At 39.8% G+C, this 15,052-nt stretch overlaps 1 pseudogene; it reads left to right on the plus strand.

Annotated features, from left to right (window-relative positions):
- LOC124776186 overlaps window positions 1-15,052 on the plus strand; it is a 70,785-nt pseudogene that overhangs the window by 10,768 nt on the left and 44,965 nt on the right.

Genomic DNA, 15,052 nt, shown 5'->3' on the forward strand with positions numbered 1-15,052 from the left:
TTAAATGTACGCTGCAACATTCATCTCACTTTTTGTTATTGAAATTATTCACAGTGCCATAGGGAGAACTGAGTTTATGTGTTTTATAGAGTCAGATACACGCTGTGGCACAGGGTGCTGTCCGTTATTCTCTTGATTATGATGTCCAGGAATGGTAGTCTTCCTTCTTCTTTGGTCTCCATAGTGAATTTGATTTTGTGGCGTGTGGAGTTCAGATGTACAAAGAAGTCAAGGAGTTTGTCTCTTCCATGAGGCCAGATGACAAGTGTGTTATCCACATAACAGAAGAAGAAGAAGAAGAAGAAGAAGAAGAAGAAGAAGAAGATGGATTTCCATTTGGATGACATCAGCGCCTCTTCCTCGAAGTGCACCGTAAACATATTCACAATCTCTGGTCAGAATGGGCTGCCTATTGCGACTCCATCTGTTTGCGGGAGGGGGGTGTGCCACGAGTCAGTGAAGTGGGAAAGTTGACCAAGTAATATGCGTGACGTGTCATACCTCGACCGATATTGAGAACAGAATAAAAAATTCAGAGGCATTACTTTTCAGCACTTCCATGCATATTCTGTACGCAAGAAAAAGCTTATGGAGCAGGTTTCTCATTCAGAAATTCTATTTCAGTGTTGGTTCTTTACACGAAGTCCGTGTTAAGCATAATGGAAGAAGGAGAAATGTTTATCAGCATTCCAGATTTGGCAGTGGCAGGCTCATGGTCTGCTGAGGCTCTGGTTTATTGTTTCACTATATTGCTGCTTGCATTGCTCAGAATCTCATTTTGTGCGAACATAGAATTGGTAGGTTCAGGACGGCCATGCTAAATGCCTTGCAGGGCCTCAGTAGTGCCACCAAACTAGCACCTGAGAGGGCAGACAAGTGTTCACTCATGCGTAAGTGATCCTGCAGTGAAGTTGTGTACATTTAGTCAGGAAGTGGGCTTGTATACAGTGAGACAAGTATCCACACAGACAATGTGATGGCATCTGGAGCAGCACAGACTGTCAAGCCCTTAATGCAGCTCTAGAGAGAGGTGAACTGACAGCGGTGCAACTGACAACAATGCCAGACACAGGAATGGCACTGAGTCATCATATCAGATGAGTCTCGGTTCTGCAACATCGTCACAATTGATGTACTTGTGTGTGGAGGCTCTGATGCCAACAGACCTGGCCAGATTGTACCTGTCATTCACATGTGATGTGATGGTATGGGGTGCAACTGGATACATGTCACAACCTCTGGTTCACATAGCCAGTAATTTGGACAGCAGCCATTGCATTTGTGTTTTGTTAAGGCCTGTCGCTGTGCCCTATTCTCAAGGGCTCCTTAACAAGATAATGCAAGACTACACATCACCTGAGCTGTACTGAGCTACCTCAATACAGAGAGTGTTCCACTGTTGCCGTATCCAGCATTTTCTTCAAATCTGTCACCTGTGTAGAATGTCTGTTCACTGGATGCCAAGAGATGGCTATGCCACCAGTCGCCAGCCACCAGTCGCCAGCCACTACAGTTGATGAACTCTGACATATGACATACAGTTGAGTAGCATGAAATGATGTACCCATGGCTGTAATCCAACCTCGATTTGATATCCAGTGTGATGAGAGCTGTTCTGCTGTTCCAGTTTCAATACTGAAATTCATATATTATTTTTATGCTATCCTAACCAGATTGGGCTGTGGTGTCATACAGCATAAAATATCTTACAACATGTTGAATCAGTGATGAGAAGTGTAGAACAGCCAGCAGGGGAAAGATGTTGGCAATGAGACAGCTTTTATGTAGAACAGCAGTACAGTGTTTCACAGTGCATAATGCTTCCGCAGATTGAGAACAAAATGTGTGGTTTGCTTTCATCCATTTTCACAAACATAGCCTTGAAAAATAATGTTGACATTACTGTGCATTCACTCTGAGGCATATTGCACTCTGAGAATGTTCATCGAATTTAGTTACTTTGTATTATATTTCAGTAACAGTGACATAATAGCAAATTGGACTGTATGAGTTTTTATGGATTTTTTTTCCAGAGACACCCTACCATTTCTTAAGATTTATTTAATTTGGGTATAAATCCTTTCCAACATATATGCTGTACACAAAATGTTGAACATAAAATGTAGCTATCTGCTGATTTAACATCTTGCTGAGTATACCAGTACAATGTTTTGTTGTAACAAATAGTTCAATGTATTTTACACACTTATAAACTTATTTATACAGTTATAGTAATTTATACCATTACATTAATGTTGTACCTTAATGTTCTGGAAGACGATATTATAAGGAGCCTCATACTTTTCCTGGATGATAGAGTTGTCTATAATGAATTATTGCCTGAAAAAAATCTGCACAAATTTGAGTCAGATCATAACATTTCAAATTGGTCCAAAGATAGGCAACTGAGTTTAAGTTTTCAGAAATGTAAATTGGAGCTCATCACAAAACAAATAAAAGACAGTATTGTATGACTACATTATCAAATAATCACAGTTTTAATTGGTCAACTCATACAAATATCTGGATGAAATGAAATGGTGACATAGACTCACTTGTAGGCAAAGCAGAATGCAGACTTCAATTCATTGGTAAGATACTGGAAAATGTAATCAGTCTATAGAGGACATTGCTTACAAAATACTTGTGTGGCCCATTCTAGAATATTGGTTAAGTATGACCCATAACAAATAAGGCTAATGGCAGACACTGAATGTATACAAAATAGTGTAGCATGATTGATCATAGATTTATTTGATGCATGGGAGAGCATCAAGAAGCTACTAAAAATTGGAAATGCCAGACAAGTGAAGATAGATGCCAAATATATGACAAAACCCAACTTATGAAATTTCAGGAACCTGTATTAAGTGAGGTATTTAGGGATTATACAATAACCGCATATGTATCACTCCTATAGGGACCATGAAGGCAAGATTAATTACAGGATGCACAGAACCATTTAAAGAATCATTCTTCCCACAATCCACATGAGCATTGAATGGGGAAAAACCATAATGTGTGGTACAACAATTTACTTTGTCGTAGAACCCACAGTGGTTTATACAGTGTGCATGGAGACATGGAATCAGTTGACAGTAGCTGGGTAATGGTTCATATTGATTCCCATTTCCCTGTTGCAGTAGGTGATCTCATGCCTCTAATTATTTTTTCATTGCTATTTTAACTTGCATTCTTCAATTCAGTTTATTAACCCTTCTTATCTCTTTGTATTAGGGCAATTTAAGGAATTTGTATTTTCAATTTATCAACTGGAGTTTTGTTTTATATGCAGCAGCAATGTTACAAATTATTTGTTTCAGTTTCTTTAGAATAATTTGCTGTTTCACAGGTGCCTTGAAGAAAATAAAAGATCTCGAAAGTGTCTTAATGACAACCGATGGCCTCATGTTGACAAGACAGCTGGTTGCCTTGCAGAGGGCAGGGCTTGATGGTCTGAACATCAGCTTAGACACCCTGCAGTCCCAATGCTACAACCAGATCACGAGGAGGAAAGGCTGGGAGCGTGTCATGGCTGGCATAGATCTAGCCTTGCAACTTGAATACGACCCTGTGAAGGTATTACTCGTGCAGCTGTCATCGCATGCAGACTTTCATAAGCAAACGATATAAATCTGTTGTTAAAAATATCAATACAAGAATCACCATTTTAAAGCAGTACGCCCTCACCCTCGCCCCCATCCCCGCTCCCACCCTCACCCCTGTCTCCACACTGCAGCTGTAAGTGAAGGAAGGTATATTAAGCAGAAGAAGTAAATTTTAGCTGACGATGCTAACAGTTTCATAGTTTATACAACATAAAAAAGTATGCCTTGCAAGTTTACCAATTAAATATCTTATATTTTCCTCCCAACAGAGTCTTATGAGACTCAAGATCTTTACAGTTTCTCTTTTTTTCTTTTGTGTCTTTAGTTTAAAATAAGTTTCCTCTATTGTGGTGTTGTTTTGAAAAAAATACTCGATTGTTTGGAAAAATTATTCTTAATTCTGTAGTCACACTTTTGTTGTGTCTAAGTACTACTGGTTTCAGTAGCAAGTACCAGCATCAGTTCATCTTATTATCAAAATTTTCTTTGCAGAATAAAAGCTGACCACTGTGGGCAAGCGGTTCTAGGCACTTCAGTCCGGAACCGTGCTGCTGCTACGGTCGCAGGTTCGAATCCTGCCTTAGGCAGGGATGTCCTTAGGTTAGTTAGGTTTAAGTAGTTCTAAGTCTGGGGGACTGATGACCTCAGACGTTAAGTCCCATACTGCTTAGAGCCATTTGAACCATTTTGCAAAATAAAAAGCTTCTGTACAACTACAAACTAGACATACCATTTTCAGGGTGCAGTTCACATCTATTGAAAGCACAACAGTGACCTTTACTTTTAGTAGATAAGACACCTACTGGGGTAAGTGACTTGATGACTGCACACAAGAAGTTGTCATTTATTCCATATGTAGCTACCATGCAGACTCATATTTTGTATTAGTTTGTCCTTACTCTTCCAAAAGGTTAAACCTTGTCTCTGCAGCCACAGCTTCCTCTCTTCAGCAGTTGTCTTCATCTCCATGTGTGAAGAAAATCCCATTCATTGATCATATTGTTTAAGTAGGATGTTCTCAGTCATCCCCTTGTTTTCTTACCTACGATCTTGCCTTCAGAAATGTGTTTTAAAAGATTATCGTCTCCAGTTAAGTGTCCAGTGTATTTTGCTTTGCCGTGGCGCATAACTTTCAGTGTTTCTTTCTTCTCTCCTATTTCCTTTAATTTTTCTGTCAATGCAGCTAGTTCTTGTACTTCTCCTCCAGATCCACATTTCAGCAGGTTTGAGGTGAGCTTCCTTTGGCTTTTCTAATGTACAGATTTTGCATCTGTGTGTCAGAACACTCCACACAAAGGTCTTTACAAATATTTTCTTAATGTGGAAGCTGATATGTTTATTCAGTTGCAGCTTCTTCTTATTTTGGAAGGAACTCTTCACCTGTGCTTTTCTTTTCTTGAATGCCTTGAAATATTGATTGTTTTCTTGCAAAATGCTACTGAGATAGTGAATTTCAGTTCCTTTCTTGAGTTGCTCATTGCCTGTTCTTGTGTCAGTCCTACCTCCACCTCCTTTCTTGTCTGTAGCCATAACTTTTGTCTTCTTTGTATTCATTTTTAGCTTTAGTTTTACCACTTCTTGATTTAAGGCCTGAAACATTTTACTTAGTTCCTACTCTGATTTACTATTGCGATGTCGTCAATCTGCAGTGTATATGCATGCAATTAAGTTTCCATATCGACATCATGCTCCAAAAACCACTTAACTGTGTGTGGCAGGGGGTACGTCTCATGCCACCAACTGATCCCCTCTGCCTTGTTCCACTTGTGAACAGTGCTTGGGAAGAGTGACTGTCAGTACGCTTCTGTATTATCTCGAACTTCTCAAATTTTCTTCTCGTGATCATTTCGTGAATTGTATATGAGAGAAACTATTATGTTGTCAGACTCTTCTCGGAAACTACTCTCTCGAAATTTGGGTAGTAAATCTTTCCGTGATGCACAACTGCTCTCTTATGGCATCTACCACTAGAGTTGCTGAGCATATCTGTAATGATGTCACAGCGACTAAATGATCCTGTGACAAAACACTCCGCACTTCATTGGATCTTCTTTCTCTCTTCTGTCAGTCCTACTGGGTAAGGACACAGAGGTAATTTACATTCACTTAAGATTCTTCCTGTGAATCTTAGTCTGGCATCTGCTTTTCTATTGCTGTTTTATGTGGTCATTCCTCTTTAAGGTTGCTCTGGATAGTTACTTCTAGATATTTTATGGTAGATTCTGTTTCCAGCAATTTGTCATTAATAGTGTAGTTGTACAGTATTGGATTTCTTTTCCTGTGTGTGTGTGTGTGTGTGTGTGTGATATGTTACATTTATTTATGTGCAGGGTCAACTGCCAGAGCCTGCATCATTCACCAATCCTCTGCAGGTCATTGTGCAAATTGATACTGTCTTCTGTTGTTGCTACTTTCTGATGGACAAGTGTAGTACCTGTGAACAATATTAAGGAGCCTCTGACACTTTCTACTGGATCATTTATATACATTGTAAATGTAATGGTCCTATCGCATTTCCTTGGAGTATTCCAGAAATTACCTTTTGATTCTTGTCATCTTTTCTTTGTTGTTGTTATTACTTCCTTGATGAACATATTAAGGAAGTAAGGTGATAGAAGGCACCCGTCTCTCACTGCCCTTCTGGTTTTCCTTCTTTCATATCCGGTTCAGTACTCTGACTTTTGTATATACTCAAAATTAATCATCTGGCCTTCCACTTTGGACATTACTTTAAGGAATGATGATATAATGGTAATCTGTTTATTAAACAATATTTTAACGATACACTATGCTTTCTGATCATATAGTGGCTTGATGATGGAATTTGATACTGAAATTAGTAATCATTAGACAAAATAAAAGTGAAGCTATAATAAAAGAAAGTAATATTTTGGATCATGTCAGTTGTTGTTCCAAACAACAGCACGTCAGGAATAGGTTCAAATGGCTCTGAGCACTATGCGACTTAACTTCTGAGGTCATCAGTCGCCTAGAACTTAGAACTAATTAAACCTAACTAACCTAAGGACATCACACACATCCATGCCTGAGGCAGGATTCGAACCTGTGAACGTAGCGATCATTCGGTTCCAGACTGTAGCGCCTAGAACCGCACGGCCACTCCGGCTGTCCAGGAATAGGTACTAAATTATTTGTCCGCTGATGACCTCACAGCTTAGAACACTAAAACACAAATGTTAATTGTTTGTTATGTGCCCTGGTAGAGTTTACAACTGTTTACAGTTCACGATTGGCTGTTGGAGATTGGGCATTAATCACATAGTGTATTTAGTGCACAGTGCAGAAAAAGGCAGAGTCCAGAAAAGTAAACAAGTGTAAAGGCAAAAGTTTCATGACAGGATGTTGTGTCACCATACTTGGAAGACAATTATAGCCAAAGACAGAAATTTAAAAGAAACTGGCTCATTTGAGCTGCGGAGACCTAGTCGAGGATTCTCAGTAGATAATTGTTAGCACATTAGAATTTACAAAGAGACAATGTCGGTTCGTGTGAGGGAATACCGATTGGTAAGTACCTATCACCTTTCTCATAAAACTCACAATTTGAAGAATACACATCAAGGAAAAGGTTGAAGTCCAAGAGTGTCAAATATAGACAATAATATGGATCATCCAACAGTTTTGCAAAATCCCCAGTTGTACTTACTTTACTTACTTACTTACTTATTTACTAACTTACTCAGATTTGCTGTGTACCATACAAGGAACTGGTTTCCACTAGTTCACTCGATCAGCTGCCACGTTCTCACCTTCCTCCAAGTTTGTGTCCATGTATTGAAGATTCATTGCAAAAGTTCCAAGTGTTAAAAGGTCTTCCTGTACATCTGTATCTGTCCATTGATTTCCACAACAGTGTTGATTTTGGGATTCTTCCACCTTACATGTGTAGAACATAACCTGCAATCTTCAGTCTTCTTTCAACAATAATTTTGTGCAGGCTGTCTAGACGTCGTATTCTCAGCACTTCATCGTTTGTAACTTGGTTGGGTTAACATCTTCAGAATTCATCTCTAGCATTGTTGGTGAAAAATATGGAGACTGTGTGCTGATTTTACTGACATTTTCCAAGTCTCACACATATAAACGATAAAGGAGTACAGTCAAAGATTTGTTGACATATTACAGACCTAATTGCCATATGGACTGATTTTCCAGTTCTGCTGGTGATTTCTGCATCTGTGACCTCATTATTATATATAAAGCTACCGAGATATGGAAATCTGTCAACATCTCGTAGTATCTTCTATTGCACTGTAATCGGGGAAGAGACGAGTAATTTCCACTTACTTTGCACATTCTGTTTGCCTTATCTCTATTAATTTTCAGCCCTACACAATAGGGCATTTAATGAGAAAGCAGATAAAAATTAACTTGATGCCTTCCAAGGAGACGGTCTCTACTAAGTCTCTACTCCTTCAAGTCTGACTATGTAAGTGTAGACCAGACATGGTTTAAATTCAGAGAAATAGTATCGACATCAATTAAGAGATATATACCAAATAAACTGGAAGGATACCAAATAAATTAAAAGGGTGGTGCACAAAATATGTCAAAACTCAGCTGCAGAAGCAATGAAAAAAAGCATGTCAAAGTTTAAAAGAATGCAAAATCTCCAAGATTAGCGATGTTTTACTGAAGCTCGAAACTTAGGGTGGGTTTCAGTGCAAGATGTGTTTAATAGTTCCCATAGTGAAACTTCGTTTTGAAATCTGGAAGAAAATCCAAAGAGGTTCTGGTTGCATGTGTAGTACACCAATGGCAAGACACAACCAATACCTTCACTGCGCAATAGCTGTGGTAATGTTACTGATGACAGTGCTACTAAAGCAGGGATACTAAACACGGATTTCTGAAATTTCTTCACCAAAGACAACAAATTAAATATTGCAGTATTCAAATCAAGAACAACTGCAACTGTGAGTAACTTAGTAGTAGCTCTCCTCAGTGTCATAAAGCAGTTATGTTTCTTTCAGAGAATGCTGATACAATAGCTCCTTTAGAAATCATATATAGCCACTCATTTGATAAAGATCCATACCTAGAGACTGAAAAGTTGCTCAGGTCACACCAATGCTCAAGAAAGAAAAGAGGAGTAATCTGCTAAATAACAGACTCATATCACTAATGTTGATTTGCATTAGGATTTTGGAACATATATTGTGTTTGAATATTATGAATTATCTCAAAGATAATGATTCATTGATAAATAGCCAAGATAGATTCAGAAATATCGACCTTTTAAAACACAGCTAGCTCTTTAGTCACACAAAGTAATAAGTGCTGTCGACTGAGGATCTCAAATTGATTCCATATTTGTAGATTTCCAGAAGACTTTTTGAAACAGTTCCTCACAAGCATTTTCTAATCATATTGTGTGCCTAGGGAGTATTGTCTCAGTTGTGCAACTGGATGTGTGGTTTCCTGTCAGAAAAATTGATGGAAAATCGTCAAGTAAAACAGAAGTGATATCTGACATTCCTCAAGGAAGTGTTACAGACCACCTGCTGTTGCCGATCTACATTAACAATTTAAGAGAGAATCTGAGCAGTCCTCTTAGATGATGCTATCATTTACAGTCTTGCAAATCATTTACTGTCTTGTAAAGTGATCAGATGATCAAAATGAACTGCAAAATGATTTAGGCTATCTATCCATATGATGCAAAAAGTGGTAACTGACTTTGAATAATAAAAATTGTTATGTCATCCGCTTGAGTAGTAAAAGGCATCTACTAAATTTTGGTTACATGATAATTCACGCAGATCTAAAGGCTGTGAAGTCTACTGAATACTTAGGAATTACATTTACAAATAACTTAAATTGGAATGCTCACATAGATAATGCGGTGGGAAAGCAAACAAAAGACTGTGATTTAATAGTAAAACATTTAGAAGATTAGGATTACTAAAGAGACTATCTACAACTGTACTTGTCTGTCCTCTTTTGGAGTATTCTGCATGGTGTGGGATCCTTACCAGATAGGACTGACAGAGGACATCATTTAAAAGTTCAAAGAAGGGCAGCTCATTTTGTATTATTGGGAAACAGGAAAGTGCATGCCACAGATATCGCATGTGAATGGGGGTGGCAGTCATTAAAGCAAAAACATTTTGCTGGAGCAGGTTCTTAAAATTTCAATCATCAACATTCTCCTCCGAATGTGAAAATAGTTTGTTAGAGCCCTGTTAGAGCCCTCTTACATAGGGAGAAATGATCATTGTAATAAAATAAGAGAAATCAGAGCTTGTACGGAAATATTGAAGTGTTTGTTTTTCCTCAAATGCTGTAGGGGAGTGTAATGGTAGATAAATAGGTTGAGGGTGGTTCTCTGAACCCTCTGCCAGCATTTAATTGTGAATTACAGACTAGTCATGCAGATATAGATAATGTAGATAGGCTTTCAATATTATGCACTAATTCTCTAAATTTATACATTGCTCAAATACTTTCGTGGCGCTTTAAAATAACACTTTACCAGTCTTCTTAATATGTATTTAGATAACCAGGTTGATAAGATGTTACAACAATACTCTCTTATTACTCCCCAGTTTTGGGTTTTATTAATGAACAAAATCACCGCAGTGTTCCATAACAATTATGGGCTGAAGTTTCCTGCTGATGGAACCAATATGATTTTCTGTGTTTCTGAGCATACAGGTTGTGTACGCTGTTTGGAGTCTGGTGTATGCTGAATCAAATGTTTTTATTGTTGTGATCTTCCATCTGAAGATTGGTTTCATGGAGTTTCCCATGCTAGCCTATCCTGTGTGACCCTCTTCACCTCTGCATAACTACTGCAGCATACAATAACTTGAACTTGCCTACTGCAGTCAGTTTTTGGTCTCCTACAGTTGTTACCCCCATTATATTCACAGATGACCACATATTGTGGAAATTGCATATTGTAATGTAGGATGCAATAATAACGTACGGAAAGTTTCTGTTGAAAATTACGAATTATTTAGGAATAAAGGAGATGGCTCACCAAAAGGCAGAAGCACTGTCTCATCGATAGGCACATGAACAAAAGGTATGTAGAATGAGATTTTCACTGTGCAGTGGAGTGTGCACTGATATGAAACTTCGTGGCAGATTAAAACTGTGTGCCGGACCAAGAGTCAAACTTGGGACCTTTGCCTTTCGTGGGCAAGTGCTCTACCATCTTAGCTATCCATGCACGACTCACGACCCGTCCTCACAGCTTTACTTCCACCAGTACCTCATCTTCTACCTTCCAAACTAAAAGGTACGGTGCTTGGCGAGCTTCCAGAATGCACTTTCTTTTTCTAGCTGTAGGGAAAACATGCACGCGCACACACACACACACACACACACACACACACTCACATGCGCATGTCTCCTTATGTTGTGGTCGCTCAACTGCCAGCTCTTTACTGGCCCACGGTGAGTGTTCTGGAGCGAGGTGGGGCTTTAGAGTGGGGTAGGATGGGGTAGGTTGAGGCAATGTGAGGGATGGAGAGAGATGGGAGGGGTTTGGAGGGAAGCATTTAGTGGCTCGTGGGAGAGTGGGGAGCCATCTGTGGGCTAGCTAGGGGTGCAGGTAGAGGAGTCAGGCGACAGACAGCTGGGCACTCATAGACTAGGGTGTGACGTGAGATAACAGCACACAACTAGCTGATTCGGAGGGGGGCGAGAGGGGGGGAGGGGCGTGTGTGTGTGGGGAGGGGGGGGGGGGAGGGGGGCTGGGAGTTAACTTGGATTTAGGCCAGGAAGCAAAGGATGTGCTGTAAGTATGGCTACGAAAGTTGAGTGTTCTTAAATAAGATCAGCTGGTGCCAATGTATTGGAAAGTAACTGGCACACAAAGTGCAATTGTGGTTCCTTTTTCTTTATGAATTTTAAATAGTCTGCAGAGCAAATTGAATTAGGAGGATCAGGCATTTGTGTGGGTCCAGGAAAGTAAATTGTAGAGCCAGATAAAAGGCGTGCAAGACAGGAGGGGTACTACTACTCATCACTGCTGTATCGTGCTACTAGTACGTGTCAGTGTGAGTGCACCGAGAGTGGTGTTGCCGTACATGCGTCTTTAAATTGGTCACCGACTGAACATTGCAGGCTGGCTGCTGGAGGCCGTCTCTGGGAGCCAAGCGTGCAGTGCGGTCCCTGCCGTGCCATCTGCTGGCAACTCGCACATATATAAGTATGGAACAGTGCTGACTGACTCTCTGTGTGATTCTAGTTTGTAATGTGCACATCAGTGTTCTGTGTCTTGTTGAGTCCTTAGAGGCATATTGTTCGGAGGTTATTATTAAAGCCATATTTGTGTGACTTGGATCACACTTCAGTATTACTTGGTTAGTACATCACCACAAACATATGGACCGGGAATGAACATGCTTTGACAGTTTGCTACGTCTCTCTCTTCTAGGACTGACATGGTAGCTGCCTTGCATTTCTTAATGACTCTGACCTTGTCAACCACAAACTGAATCTTAGTACAGTCATGATTTCCCTGAAGAGGTTACATGACAGCAGAGACTTGTAAAATTGTGTTACCCATTTCTCTAGCCAGTGAAGATTCATTCTATACCTTCAGATACAGTGTCATGTAGGAGTAGAACAGCAAGAAATACGGAGCTCCTCTAACAGTAATGACAGTTTATCACCTCCCAACACTACATGTGCCAATGTTTCAGTGCATTTTTGAATATGTTTGTTAACAGATTCATCAACACAACAAAAATTTACGATCTCAGTAGCATCTTATTTCTTAACTCATACTTTCCTATTCATCAGAATCTTCATCGCTGCTCTTTGATTCGTCAGAGCTCCCTGCTGTACTTTGTTTTATTTCATAGTTAGAATTAGTTGAAATACCACCTACCATATTTACTCAAATCTAAGCCGCACTCAAACCTGAAAAATGAGACTCGAAATAAAGGAAGGAAAAAAAAAATTCCTGAATCTAAGCTGCACCTGAAATTTGAGACTCAAAGTTCAAGGGGAGAGAAAAGTTTTAGGCCGCACCTCCAAATCGAAACAAAGTCGGTCCATTGTAATATGAGACACAACTTAGGTCGAATGATTGACGATACAGCTACAGTAGTTTGGTTCGAGTCGTAAGCTTAGCAGTTAAGCTTTACCAGGTAGCCTTTGCTATGCGTCAGGCGCTCCTCCGTATTTATACTGGTACCCTTCCTTTTTCACGTGCTTCATCTGGTTTGAATCGATTGCTTATTTTGCTTTGATCTGATAAGTGCCGTTTTCCTTGTTATAGGCGTTTATGTCACTCTAAGCTGAAAATGCATTGCTGTACTGTGTCATGCATTGTTAGTCGCATTCTGATAGTGCGTGTTTGCGGCCTGTCGTCGCTCGCGGCATGGCTTGGTTTTTGGCAAGAGACTACTATTTCTTGTTACTTACACTGCTGCTTTCTTTGATAATGATCAACAAGAACCAAATAATAGACTGTGTATGATAGAACATGTTCTGAACGAGAGTTAGGCGAAAATTTTTCTCCATTTGAAAATCTTTGCGGGCGCTTCTTTAGTACATCAAATTCTGCACAGAAATTAGAGTCATCTTAGATTTAAAAATCTAGTCAGTTGCCGTGCTTCATTTATGACTGTATCACTATTAGGCATAAGAATAATACGAATATAAACATGACACGATATGTATATTCTTCCGCGTTTGCTGTTGTCTCACTCTAGTTTCGTAGTTTATTAGGCAGACAGGATTTAAATAAGATAGCAGCAAACACGAAAGAATACGTGGCAAAATGTTTATATTCGTATTACTCTTATGATGAAGAGAATACTGCATGTGATTCACATTTCATCAGGTTCCTATTAGCAACCATCTCTTCTCACAGGTAGGAAAAAATTCAGAACGTAGAGTTGGCCATATTGACAAACATCCCAAACAGTCTTGCCAGTCGGATTTTCATAATACATTGAAGTTCTGCTACATTCGAAGATGAACAATACGGAATTTGTATTTACTTCGTTGGATAATGTATGAAAATTGTCTTCCACCTTTTTTTTTAATTTATTTACTGACGCAGAGGTTTTGGCGCCAGTATTTATCTTTGTGCCTACGAAGCATGCCTGTGTACATCTACATCTACATCTACATTGATACTCCGCAAGCCACCCAATGGTGTGTGGCGGAGGGCACTTTGCGTGCCACTGTCATTACCTCCCTTTCCTGTTCCAGTCGCGTATGGTTCGCGGGAAGAACGACTGTCTGAAAGCCTCCGTGCACGCTCTAATCTCTCTAATTTTACATTCGTGATCTCCTCGGGAGGTATAAGTAGGGGGAAGCAATATATTCGATACCTCATCCAGAAACGCACCCTCTCGAAACCTGGCGAGCAAGCTACACCGCGATGCAGAGCGCCTCTCTTGCAGAGTCTGCCACTTGAGTTTATGAAACATCTCTGTAACGCTATCACGGTTACCAAGTAACCCTGTGACGAAACGCGCCGCTCTTCTTTGGATCTTCTCTATCTCCTCCGTCAGACCGATCTGGTACGGATCCCACACTGATGAGCAATACTCTAGTATAGGTCGAACGAGTGTTTTGTAAGCCACCTCCTTTGTTGATGGACTACATTTTCTAAGCACTCTCCCAATGAATCTCAACCTGGTACCCGCCTTACCAACAATTAATTTTATATGATCATTCCACTTCAAATCGTTCCGCACGCATACTCCCAGATATTTTACAGAAGTAATTGCTACCAGTGTTTGTTCCGCTATCATATAATCATACAATAAAGGATCCTTCTTTCTATGTATTTGCAATACATTACATTTGTCTATGTTAAGGGTCAGTTGCCACTCCCTGCACCAAGTGCCTATCCGCTGCAGATCTTCCTGCATTTCGCTACAATTTTCTAATGCTGCAACTTCTCTGTATACTACAGCATCATCCGCGAAAAGCCGCATGGAACTTCCGACACTATCTACTAAGTCATTTATATATATTGTGAAAAGCAATGGTCCCATAACACTCCCCTGTGGCACGCCAGAGGTTACTTTAACGTCTGTAGATGTTTCTCCATTGATAACAACATGCTGTGTTCTGTTTGCTAAAAACTCTTCAATCCAGCCACACAGCTGGTCTGATATTCCGTAGGCTCTTATTTTGTTTATCAGGCGACAGTGCTGAACTGTATCGAACGCCTTCCGGAAGTCAAGAAAAATAGCATCTACCTGGGAGCCTGTATCTAATATTTTCTGGGTCTCATGAACAAATAAGGCGAGTTGGGTCTCACACGATCGCTGTTTCCGGAATCCATGTTGATTCCTACATAGTAGATTCTGGGTTTCCAGAAATGACATGATACGTGAGCAAAAAACATGTTCTAAAATTCTACAAGAGATCGACGTAAGAGATATAGGTCTATAGTTTTGCGCATCTGCTCGACGACCCTTCTTGAAGACTGGGACTATCTG

This window comes from Schistocerca piceifrons, chromosome 2 (genome assembly GCF_021461385.2).
Source record: "Schistocerca piceifrons isolate TAMUIC-IGC-003096 chromosome 2, iqSchPice1.1, whole genome shotgun sequence".
Lineage (NCBI taxonomy): Eukaryota > Metazoa > Arthropoda > Insecta > Orthoptera > Acrididae > Schistocerca > Schistocerca piceifrons.